Genomic DNA, 12,451 nt, shown 5'->3' on the forward strand with positions numbered 1-12,451 from the left:
CAGCTTCCTACGTTTCTGCTTCAATAACTAGTTTTTACTTCTTCCTCCAAGGTCAGAATTAAATCTAGGAGAGAAGTTCCTTGTGTTTCTTTCTCTTCCTCTGCAAAATGAAATTATCAGCAAGACAAGGTCAAAAGTATACCGTATGTTCTGCTTTTAGAGAAATGAGATTTCCAGTTGAAACTCAGAGGGCTGGTAAGTTCCCATTACTGCTATGACTTGCAAATGTGTCAATTCTGTGATCTTTTTAGGAATATATTAATCAGAGTTCCATCTTGTTTAGCTGAGGCTATTATATTCACTTATGTTATGCTAGGTGCTTTCCAAACCATTTAACAGTGGATGGAATCTTCAGTCATCAATATGACAATGTTTAGGACTTTCCCCAAGGAATGCACCCAAAGACTGTAACTTGAGTTCCTAATGATACTTGATTCAAAGTGTTTTTTGAATGCCACTGTTAATGAAAAAAAAAATTTTTTTTAATGATATTTGTTGAAGTTGGTGAGACAGACTTTATTCAGGACCATCATGAATGTATGAGGACCACTGCAATGGGATTCCATGGTGGGAGGAGAGATGGGCTAAACTGGGAATACAGGATGGGCAAGTGGGAATTTATAGGCAAGGACCACAGTGAGGGTCCGTAGATAGAAAATTACTGAGAGGAAACATCTGGGGTGAGGGGGGTTTGTCTGGCGAAACTGACCCAACTGAATTCTTGCTGAAGACAGGTCAGGGTGAGCAGACATCACCTGGGGGGGTAGTGGAGCATGGGGAGCCTGATCAGATACCGAGAGTGGAAGGTTCTGGTTAAACTGACTTAGCAGGGTTCTTGACAAAACTAGATTTTTATAAGGTGGTGCACAGATGGGCCTAGGAGAAGGATTAGGAGGCTGAGTAAAGTTTGATCAAAGCAATGTATCTTTGCCACAGGTAGGAAAGGGAGTGGGTGGGAATAGCCCAGAGTAGGGATCAAGGGCCTGGATTTGGAGTCAAACATACTTGGTTTTGAATCCTAGTGCTCTGTGTATTAGGAAAACAGAAACTAAGACAGTAACTTTAACAGAAAAGAATTTAACAGAGGAATTGTTTAAATGGGTACTGGAGATGCAAAAAGGTAAAAAAAACAAAGAGGCCACTGAGGCACAGAGGGATGATGACTTTAGGAAGCAGCGACTGCCCCAAGGGCTAGCAGGACAAAGAGAAGAGGATGAGGATATTAGAACCTCAAAGCTCGGAGCAGAGCCCTTTGTAACTGGAACCTGGACCTCTGAGTTGACTGACGCTGATATTTTTGAAGGGCCGGTCTGGGGATGTGGGAAGTTACTGCTGCAGAGGTGAAAACCACTACGGGCAAGATGCTGACCTTACTGGGAAGCAAATAGGAAGCAGCAGTCCCTTCTCCCTTGCCCAGCGCGACAGTCTCCTGCTAGCCTGCCAACGAAGAGCCAGTGATAAAGCAGAAATGTGGTTTGCAGAGTCCAGGCCTCAGCATCACAGAAAAGATGGGTTCTGAAACAGAAAGAAATCACTTACTAACCAGTACAATGGCCTTACAGGAATGACAGAAGCTCTCTTAGCCTCAGTTCCTCTCCCTGTGTCACGGGGAGAAGTGCCTCTTCTCGAGGTTTTTGTAAGGACTGAATGAGTGGTGAATGCAGACTGCTGGGCAGGTGCATCGGCAGCAGCTCCACATCTGACTGCGTCTGACACCCCATCTTCAGCCTCAATCCAGCTGCCAGAGGGTGACGAGGGAAGGGAGAAAGAAGGATGGAAAGAGGGAGGAAGAAAGATGAGAGAAAGGAGGAGGGGGAGAATGGAAGAAAAGTGAGAGTCACCCTGGGCTTGCGTAGCTACATCGAGAGGGAGATCTTCCACCACAGAGGGAAGGGCAGAGGCTCTGTGGACCATCCCTGGTCCCCCTGGGAAGGCTTTGCCCATTTGGAACAGATTACATGCTCCAGGTGCTTTTCATGACTCCTGGGTGTTGTGATGATTTCTGCAAAATCAAGGAAACTAATAAGAGTAGCTGGAGGTGTGTGATCATTTCCTAAGAAGTGAAGGCTCAGTGGCTTGGCAAAGGGTGACAGCAGGAGGTCTTAATGAGTTAGACCACAAATTAATCCTGTCTTGTTTCTCCTTTAACTGTTGTTTTTCTTCCTTGTGTCTTTGGCTGCTGCTAGCAGCTGTTCCGACTGTGTAATTAAGTCATTTCTAAAAGAGCTGAGCAGCTGGGTCAGTACTATATGTTCCAGTGATCATTGGCTGTCAGGCTGAAGCTTAAATTAATATTCTGAAAAATTATTGAATTTATGCTGCCCCATCTTCATGGAAACCAGCAACCAGAATGATACTGCTATTCAGGCTTCCACTTTCATCAACAAGTTCAAGGAGGGATAAAATCCAGAGACAGCCTGCTATCTCCAGCAATATTTCTTAGACTAGCTGTTGATGTGAAAAGTAGATAAGACTCAATTTAGTCTAAGGAATTGGAAATGTAACTGTTGGCCGTGTGTGCCAAGGCTGGACAGGACAATCATCACCCCACCACGCGGAGGTGTCTCTCTTGCCTCCTGGCCTCATTTCCTTCCTGGATAATAAACATAAATTCCCTATAATGCAAAAGGGTTACTTTCTGGAGGTGCAAATTGAAATGTGATGGCTGTATAAACTTATGAAATTAGTTTCGTTGGTGGAAGAAATCTTAATTAAAGGACTGCTTTGAAATAAGGGAGAGTAATAAAGTATTTTTCATTATGTTCACCTTGGCACCAGCCACCTTCACCTTAATGATCTAATTTCTATTTTTCTTATTTAATGGATGACATTAGATTAGCTTTCCCAACAGTTTCATTTCCAAGTTAATGAAGTCAAAAGCTAAGTACATATAGTAGATCATTAGGGTCTCTGCCTGGAACCACCAATATCCCATAGTCCTGGATTCTGCTCTTTCACGACAAGATGAGATTTATCAGAAAAACCAGTCCCTCTTTTCATACTAAATGACTGGGTCCTGTATCATTTAACTATCAGAATTACAGAGGAAATAGCGTCTCCTCCAAGTCAGGAAGTTTGCTCCAATATTAGGGTTTTTGTGACTTTCCATACAAAAAATTGAACAAAAAGAATAGATTTAATGTGTGAGAATCAAAATTTGGGAATTTAAAAATTGATGTGTAGTAACCCAGTCATATCAGGGAGTGGGGGACAGGGTTTTAAACATTTACTGAAGGTAGTAACAGGAGTAAAATTTAATTTTATAAAAATCTTTTTTGTTTGTTTTAAAGTGAGACTATACCCACCTTCTCTTCCATCAGGCTTCTTAAGGAAAGAGCACAGGATTTGGGGTCAAAGACCTTGGTTTGCTCATCTGCCATTTCCAGTCAAGATGGAATAACAGGGATGAGATTTACAATTCCCACCTGAAACCACAAAAGAAAGAAAAAAAGAAAGAAAGAAAAAAAGAAAGAAAGAAAGAAAGGTTTTCAAAAATATGAACATTAGAAAACAAAGGACTTTGACTCTTGAGACATGATTTCTTAATAATGAGGTGAGTCTTAAAACCTGTGTAAAGTCAATGCAATCCTTAACAAAAGTTCAGAAGTCTTTTCTGTAGAAATTGAAAAGCTGATTCTAAAATTTGTATGGAAATGTAAAAAAAACAAAACAAAACAAAAAAAACAAGAATAGTCAAAACAAGTTTGTTTTTTTTTTTTAAAGATTTTATTTATTTATTTGAGAGAGAGAGAGCAGGAGAGGGGGGAGGGTCAGAGGGAGAAACAGACTCCCTGCCAAGCAGGGAGCCCGATGCGGGACTCGAAGCCGGGACTCCAGGATCATGACCTGAGCCGAAGGCAGTCGCTTAACCAACTGAGCCACCCAGGTGCCCAGTCAAAACAAGTTTAAAAAAGAAGAGCAAATTTGGAGGGTTTATGCTTCCTGATTTCAAGACTCATTATAAAGCTATAGTAATCAGAGAGTATGGTATTGGCATAAAGATAAATAGATTAGTGGAACAGAACAGAGATTCTAGAAATATCGTTACATATATCTGGCCAATTGATATTCAAAAAAGATGCAAAGAAAATTCAATGGAGAAAGGATAGCCTTTTCAATAAATGGTGCTGGAACAACTGGATATCCATTTGCAAACAAGCACACAAATAAGAAATTCAATACACTCTCACATGATGTGAAAATGAACCAAAATGTATCAAAGACCAAAAGTAAAACCCCAAATCACAGAACTTCTAGAAGACCTAGAAAAAAATCCTTGTGACCTGAGTTAGGCAAAGCCTTCTTAGATACGGCACCCAAACCATGATCTATAAAAGACAAATTTTATAAATTTGACCTCATCAAAATTTAAACATCCACTCTTCAAAAGACATTAATAGGAGAATGAAAAGACAATCTACAGAATGAGAAAAGTATTTGAAAAATCACATATCTGATAAATACTCATATCCAAAATATATAAAGAACTCATAAATCTCAAAAAGCAAACAACCTTATTTTTAAAATGGGCAAAAGATTTGAATAGACACTTCACTAAAGAAGATATATGAATGGCTAATAAGCACATGAAAAGATACTTAAAATCATTAGTCATCAAGGAAATGCAAATTAAGAGCACAACGAGATATTACTACATACTTACCAGAAGGTATAAAATGAAAAGACTGACCATGGCAAGTGTTGGCAAAGATATGGAGAAACTGGAACTCTGGAAGTACCGATAAGTAAAATGTATAACTACTTTGGAAAACAGTTTCACTGTTTCCTAAAAGTTAAACATGTACCTATCATATAACCCAGATATTCCATTTCTAGCTATTTACCTAAAAGACATGAAAGCCTATGTCCATGGCAGGGACTTGTACATTAATGTTTATAACAGCTTTATTCAGAGTAGACCCCAAATAGAAATAATCTATATTCCCGTCGCCAGGGAATGGATAAACAAATTGTGGTATATCCATATAAAGGAATATTCATCAACTATAAAAAAATGAACTGCTGATGCACACAACATGAATGAATCTCAGGAAACGTATGATGAATGAATATAGCCAGACAAAAAAGAGTGCATGCTGTATGCTTCCATTTATATAAAATTGTATAAAATGAAAACCAGGGTCACCTGGGTGATTTAGTCGGTTAAGCATCTGCCTTCAGCTCAGGTCATGATCCCGGGGTCCTGGGGATCAAGTCCTGCATCAGGCTCCCTGCTCACTGGGGAGCCTGCTTCACCCTCTGCCCCTCCCCCCCACTCGTGCTCTCTCTCTCTCTCGTGTGCGTGTGCAAAAATAAATAAAATCTTTAAGAATAAAATGAAAACCATAGTGACAGAAGGCAGATCAAAGCTTACCTGGAGATGGTAGTGTGGGGGTGGAGAGGAGAGGGGGTAGGACAGGGGGAGGGATTCCCAAGCAGCTGAGGAAATTTATGGGGATAACAGATATATTCATTATCTTGATTATGGTGATGGTTTCACCATTTTATACATGTCAAAACTTGCCAAATTTTACTCTACATATGTGCAGTCTATTAGAGTTCAGTTATATTTCAGTAAAGTTGTTTTTAAAAAGGCCTGGGTTCAAGTCCTAGTTGTGTGATCTTGAACAAGTTTCATGTTACAGGTGAGACCCTGCAGTGACAGTCCTTAAACAAGTACCACACCAATGGCAGGTACAGCATCTCGTCCTCCCTATAAAAACCTGATTTTACTATTCATCCCACAGACAGTGTTCTCTCTCTCTAGGTTGTAGCTGTTATCTTCAGAAATCAAAGGACCTGATTTTTGAAGCCGAGGTAGTTCAATCTCTTAAAAATGCCTTGCGCACCTGGGTGGCTCAGTTGGTTAAGCGACTGCCTTCGGCTCGGGTCATGATCCTGGAGTCCTGGAATCGAATGCCGCATCGGGCTCCCTGCTTAGCAGGGAGTCTGCTTCTCCCTCTGACCCTCACCCCTCTCATTCTCTCTCTCAAAAATAAATAAAATTAAAAAAAAATGCCTTTATAAACTAAGTCAGATGGGGAGAGGTGAGAACACACAGGAAACTAAGAGAGCACTCAGGCGGAAATCACGCTTGCCCGATCAGCAAGGGACACAATAAACTCAAACCATCTGGCCTCTGTGTGACCCCCCACTAACTTCCCCACATTCACGTGACAAAAAATTGTAACAATACAATAATTTAAAAAATGAAGATCATATGCTTTGGAGTCAGTCTTCCAATCAGATTCTGACTCGTCACTCACTGAGTCTGTGACTTTGGACAGCTCACTCACTCTTGCTGAGCCTCAGTTTCCTGACTTCTAGACCCACTATCCGCATGGCTATGAGGAAGAAACATAAAAAGTACCTTGGACAGCACCTGGCACATGAAGGTGCTCAAAGTGTTAACACACTAGATTGTGGTAGCTCTTGAGTAGCAAGCTCCTGGCCCCAGTTCAGTACTCTTTCCACACTATTCTCTGCTGCTGGTTCCTTTGGCTAGTCTGTGGCAGAGGGGCAATTAGATACCAGGTATCTTAGCTCTTGGTCTGGCGTTCTTGCCACCGTGCAAGGTCATTTTTCTGGAATTCATTTATTAATTATGGAGAAGGGTACCTAGAGATAAAATCATACCAGTTGCAGGAAAAATCCCTTTGGACCGTACTCCAATGCCATTCATTACCAGTTCAGTCCCCAGTGTCTCTCTGGAGATGCATTCTCTGATTGCTCCTACCGCTGAACCAGAACCCGTTCCAGAGCTTTATGGCAGGTAAGGCCGGTGCGGGACTAGAAAGGATGCTCTGGGTGCAGAACCGCTGTCGTGATGCCCCTCAACCACAAGATGGCACACAATCCTCTTCTTTCGGGAAGGGAACACCGCAGTGCAAGTCTGAAACCAGGCATATTTCGAATCAGAAGAAGATGCATTTATTTTTAAAAGTTGCCTCCTTCACTCTTAAAAATGCTCAGGACAAAGCAAAGAGCATGGAAGGAGATTCTGCCAGCCTGAGAGGTGACAGGAGAAAGGCTACGGTGGGGGGACCCAGGAGCAGAAGTGGTAGGACGAGTCTTCTTGGTGTCCGCCCCTGGTCCTGCTGCCTCCCTCCTCACTCATATTCTTGTCAGAGCTCCCCACTCCAGAATGGGCTATCGGGGTCCCTGACTGAGGGTCTACTTGAGCCTTGACCAGAGTGTAACGTTCCTGAGTTCCTCTTCTACTCCCAGAGAGACCTGTGTTCCTTATCTCTTCCCATGATGGCAAGGACAGGTTTCTCACAATTGCCCCCCTGCCCCCATGTTCTCTGCTGCTGAGCATCCACTTCAGACATTACTTGCTGTGGTTGCGATGCTAGCACCTGGATCCGGGAGTCGATTTTGTTCTGTATCTCACCTGGAATAGACCCAGGCCTGGGCTGCAGTGGTCCTGCCCCTCCTGCGAGCCGCCACTCCATACAGCCCTCTGCTGACAGGGCCACCGTCTTCCTTCCCGGTCCTTCCTCCTCACTTACAATCTACCAGCTGGCGAAAGGCATATTATGGAGCCTAAAGCATTTGTAATACCTCCCCAGTGGCTCATGCATCTCACTCGCAGAGAAGAGAATATTCCCATTGCCTAAAGTAATGAGAAGACCTGCCCTTAAATCCGGTGTCATCTTTCCTAGGAAATCATGAGGAAACATGGTCCAGACACACAGACAAATCACTGCAACATAAACCTGAGGGGAGGGCAGGTTAGAGATGATCTCCAAAGGCTGAGTGGGAGTTAGCTAGTCCTAGGTGGGCAGAGGAGCGAGGCTGGCATGAGGGAAAATGTTCTCCACGGACACGACACGTGCAGGTCGGAGGTGAGGGACAGCAGATGCAAGCTACGTGCACAGGTCGTTCTGGGGTGCTAGAGACCGAAACGCAGAGAGCCACTGAGGAAGCAGCGCTGTGACAGGCAGTTGGGCCTCTGGCTCTAAGGGATGGACTGAACCCCTGAAGAGTTTGATGAAGGCGGTTTATGCTTTAAATAAATCGCTCTACCCCTAAGGGGAAGGACAGATTAAGGAAAGATATTCCTGTATCCTGGGAAACCAGTTGGGATGCGATTGAAGTAACTCAGGCGGGAGACGATGTGGCCTGAGCCAGGACTGTGGTGAAGGCGTAGAGAGGAGCATTGAGAAGGCTCATGCAAGAGGACCCCATCAACCAACTGAAAGTGAGGGATCAGGGCAACTCCTAAGTGTCCGGCTTATAAGAGTAAGGAGCTGTGGCATCGGAAGGAAGGGCTGATTTGGAAGGAACGTGACAAAAATAGGATTTGGGCATGCTGAGTCTGAAGTGCTCAGAGGACATGCAGCTAGAGATGACCAGCAGGCAGGTAGTTACAGCCGAAACCTGATCAAGGGTCTGGAGCAGTAGTATTTATTTGGGAGACAGCAACGGATAAGCGTGGTTAAAACCAGGACAGTAGATGAGATGGTCCTGGAATAGAGTCAAGGAGCGGGTCAGTGTTGATTCCTTTAACATTGACAGTGAAGGGATAAGAAGCAGAAGAGAAGCTATTGTAAAGAGAAATCCATACAGGAGACAGACAAGGAATGGCCAAGGAGGTGTAAGTCGAAGCAGGAAAGTGCTTTGCCATAGACTCCAAATGATTAGAAGGAAGGAGTCGATGGTGCTAATGCAGCAGAGAGACCCAGCAAGATCAAGACTATGGCCTCTCCACACTGCGTGGTGACGGGGAGGTTGCAGCGGGCTGAGGGCGGTGGACTGGAGAGCCAAGGGAAGCTGAGAACGTGGGGACAATGAGAGCAGATCACCTTTTGGGTGGCACAGGCTGAGAAGGGGAGGAGAGAGGTGGGCGATGGAGTGGTGACCGTGAGGTGAGGAGCCAGCAGGGCTGAACTGAATATAGGGTAAAAAAACCCTTCTGTTACTTGTTTGATTTTAAAGTATATGCATTTTTTTTTTTACTTTTTTAAAAAAAGTCATTATAGATTCACAGGAAGTTGCAAAAACAGTACAGAGAGGTTCTGCTTCTTCACCCACGAGTAACATCTTACATTGCCATAGTCGATAGTCCCGAAACCAGGAAATGGACATTGCTACAACCTATAGACCTATTCAGATTTCAACAGTTCTTACAGGCACTTATGTGTGTTTGAATAGTTCTCTGCAACTTTATCTAATCGGCCTCGATTTGTGCCACCACCACCACAATCAAATACAGAGCTATTCCATCACCACAAAGAACTCCCTCATAGTGCCCCAACCCCTGGTGACCACAAATCACTACAACTGTCATTTTGAAAATATGACAGAAATGGCACCACAGAGTATGTAACATTTAGAGACGGGCTTTTGTTCACTCAGCCTTGAGACCATCAGTGTTCTTGCAGGTATTAAGAGTTTGGGGTTTTTTTTTATTACTGGATAGTATCCCATTATATGGAAACACCACACAGTTCAGCCATTCACTTCTTTGAAAGACATCTGGGTTGTTTTCAGTTTGGGGCTCTTACACAGAAAGGTGCTATGGACATTGTGTAGCAGTAGGGTAGAAGTTTTTGGGATGTTCGTTTACATTTCTCTGGCATATTTGCCATTTTTGTATCATATGGTAAGTGTATGTCTACTTTTATAGGAAACTACCAGTTATTTTCCAGAGGACTGTACCATTTTGCATTCCCACTAGCAATTTATGAGCGATCCAATTGTTCCATCTTCTCATCAGCATTTGGTATTGTCGATATTTTTTATTTTAGCATTTCTAATAGGTGTATGCTATAGGAAGCTTTTATTGCACTGTGTTTTATTTGTTTGTAGGTTTGCTAGCAAATGTGAGCCTCTGACAAGTTTATGCGCTGAGGGGAAGGAATGAGCAGAGACAATGAATTGAAGGTCTAGGAGAAAGGAGACGAGTGGATGTAGTCTGGAGGAGAAGGAAGGAAGACGGGGGCGGCATGAGCTTTGGCAGCAGGATGAGCACCTTATTCTCTGCCACTGGAGGAAAGAATGTCAGGATGGAGAAGTGGGTAGAGAGAAGCTGTCAGGGAGAGGTTAAGAAGTTGACTCTAAGCAACAAAGCAGCAGAAACAAGATGAGAAGCAGAAGGCCCTGGGGAACATTATCATTAGCAGCCTGGGCTCCGGAGTCACACCGCTCTGGATTCTGGTACCACCACTCACCAGCTATGTGACCTTGGGCACGCGATCTGATCCCCCCAAGTACTCGGTGTCCTCATTTATAAAATGGGTATATAATAGGCCCTCCCTTACAGGGTTATCGTGAGAATTGAGTAAGTTTCTATGCACGCTATGAATGGAGAGTGGCAACGAAAATGGTCACACAGCAAATCAAAGAATTAAATATGCCAGAGAAACTCATGGTCCAAACAGGTGGCTAATTTTTGGTTTATATGTCTTTCTACAGCCTCCCACAAGACGGAAAGTAACTTGAGGGTAGGAGCCATATTTCTTACTTTTCTTTGTCTTCCTAGCATCCTGTTCAATGCCTTCCTCCTAGAGAGCTCTCAGTAAAATTTGTGAAATGACTGAATAAATGAGTTGCAGTCGACCTGACAAGAGCTCAGACTCCTTGACACTCAGGCCGCCTTCTCCTTCCACCACACCATCCCTCAGGGGGAGCCTCTCACTTCTGTGTTTGCAAGCCTGCTACACTAATCTTTCTCTGGGACCACCAGACAAAAGAATAATGATTTCTCGAATTGGGCTCTAGAATTCAGTTCGGAAAATGCAAAAGCATATTATTGTTCACTATTAAAAAGTCAAGTGATCTATTTCTGTTGGTTTACACATTACCGAGAATTAAAAAGGAAAAGGAGAGGGGCGCCTGGGTGTTTCAGTCACTTAAGCATCTGCCTTGGGCTCAGGTCAGGATCCCGAGGTCCTGGGATCGAGCCCCGCATGGGGGGGGGGGGTCCCTGCTCAGCGGGGGGCCTGCTTCTCCCTCTCCCCCTCCCTACCTCGTGCTCGCTCTCTCTGGCTATCTCTGTCTCTCTCTCAAATAAATAAATGAAATCTTAAAAAAAAAAAAAAAAGGAAAAGGAGAGAAAGATGGTTTGTCGGAGAGACTTTTTGAATTACCTGTTTTTAGGACCACCGGCATCCCGGGAGGGACCGAACTTCTGCCAGTTCAACAGGCGCAGGGCCCGAGGGCTGGGTAAGCCGCGGGGAGCCCCAGAGAGCGGAGCGGGGGGGGGGGGCAGCAGCAGCGGGGCCAGCGTGCTGCACGCTCAGTGCGCTCCGGGGCGCGGCGCGGGGAGGGGCCGGCGTCCGCGACGCTAACCAGGGAAAGGCAGCGCCGGAGCACACGTGTGCCTGGTCGCGATTTTTAAACCTTGCTCCCCTCCCCAACCTTTAAAAAAAAATGATTGTAAAAACACCCAGCTTCCTGTCCATCTCTCTCTCTGTCTCTCCTCCCTCGGATAAGATATGCAGCGAAGAAGCTGCCTGCAGACGTTGGTGGGGGCAAGATGAGTAAGCAATGGAGGTAATACAGGAATTCGGAGAATCCATTAACTGCGTATCACCCCCTCCTCAAAGTCTTCCAGTCTTGGCAAGAGCGCCAAGAGGTGGAGTGTAACTTCTCCCGGAATCTCAACAAGACCCAAGCCCTGGGTCCTTCCTGCCGAGCCAGTCGCTGGGACCGCCAGGGGTCAGGCTGCGGCTGAGAGCAGGCAGGGACACCCCAAGACTGAGCTCCGCCCCGCTCTCCCTCCCTGCCTCCCGCCCGCGGGCCGGCCTGACCGCGCACCCAAACTCAGCCAACCAAGCGCGTCCAGCACTGCGTGTGGATTCCTTTCCCATTTGTCACAGAAGCTGCCCGGAGTTGAGTTAGGCCCACGAGGGAATCATTCCCTCATTTCCATTAAGTTGGAGAACCACGCACCTAAGAATCACGTGGGGGTGGGGGAGGCGGCGCTTATCCTGGGGCCTGATTCTGGGGGCAGACTCCCCGGGTGGGGGGTTTGGGCCCAAGAATCTGCGTCGTGCGCGAACTCTTTGAGGGTTCTGAGGCAGGTAGTGCAGGCACACACTTTGACAAGGCAATGCTTTAAGCAGTTCAAACCAGGGCAATCCGTACGTGGAGGGATTTGGCTTTGTGTCTAGCCCGGGACTTAAGCAGGCCATGGGATGAGGCATCAGATGTGTGGTCTCTGGCCACGTGAATAACCACCCAAGATGGGGATGAAGGAGGCTGAGGATGAAGGAAAATTCTTACTCCCTGGTCCCAGATGAAGACCACTGCCACTGACCCAACCCTCTCCTGATGTCCTTCATGCATTGTGTTCCTTCTAATCATTTCTGGGCACTGGTTTCCTTATGTCATCCTCTTTGACGTCCCTCCCTCCTCCTCATTGCTCTGAAAAAGCATTCTGGATTAGAGGCAGCTAAGCTCTCTGCTCAGGATAATGTTTGTTGTCCTTCATTGGTGCTAAGAC

The 12,451-nt window shown here is 45.1% G+C and overlaps 1 long non-coding RNA gene across 2 annotated transcripts; it reads right to left on the reverse strand.

Annotated features, from left to right (window-relative positions):
• Positions 1-491: 491 nt before the first annotated feature.
• On the reverse strand, positions 492-11,210 carry LOC145723433 (uncharacterized). 2 transcript variants are annotated; one of them, XR_014148486.1, is made up of 4 exons: positions 11,094-11,210; positions 6,637-6,892; positions 3,306-3,425; positions 492-2,002 (listed from the first exon to the last, which is right to left on the reverse strand). It is a non-coding gene; the product is annotated as an uncharacterized LOC145723433 (long non-coding RNA). The 2 variants fall into 2 exon arrangements; XR_014148485.1 differs by having other exon boundaries at positions 5,375-6,892.
• Positions 11,211-12,451: the final 1,241 nt, after the last annotated feature.

The sequence above is a fragment of the Leptonychotes weddellii genome, chromosome 9 (assembly GCF_054177405.1).
Source record: "Leptonychotes weddellii isolate Sample4059 chromosome 9, ASM5417740v2, whole genome shotgun sequence".
Lineage (NCBI taxonomy): Eukaryota > Metazoa > Chordata > Mammalia > Carnivora > Phocidae > Leptonychotes > Leptonychotes weddellii.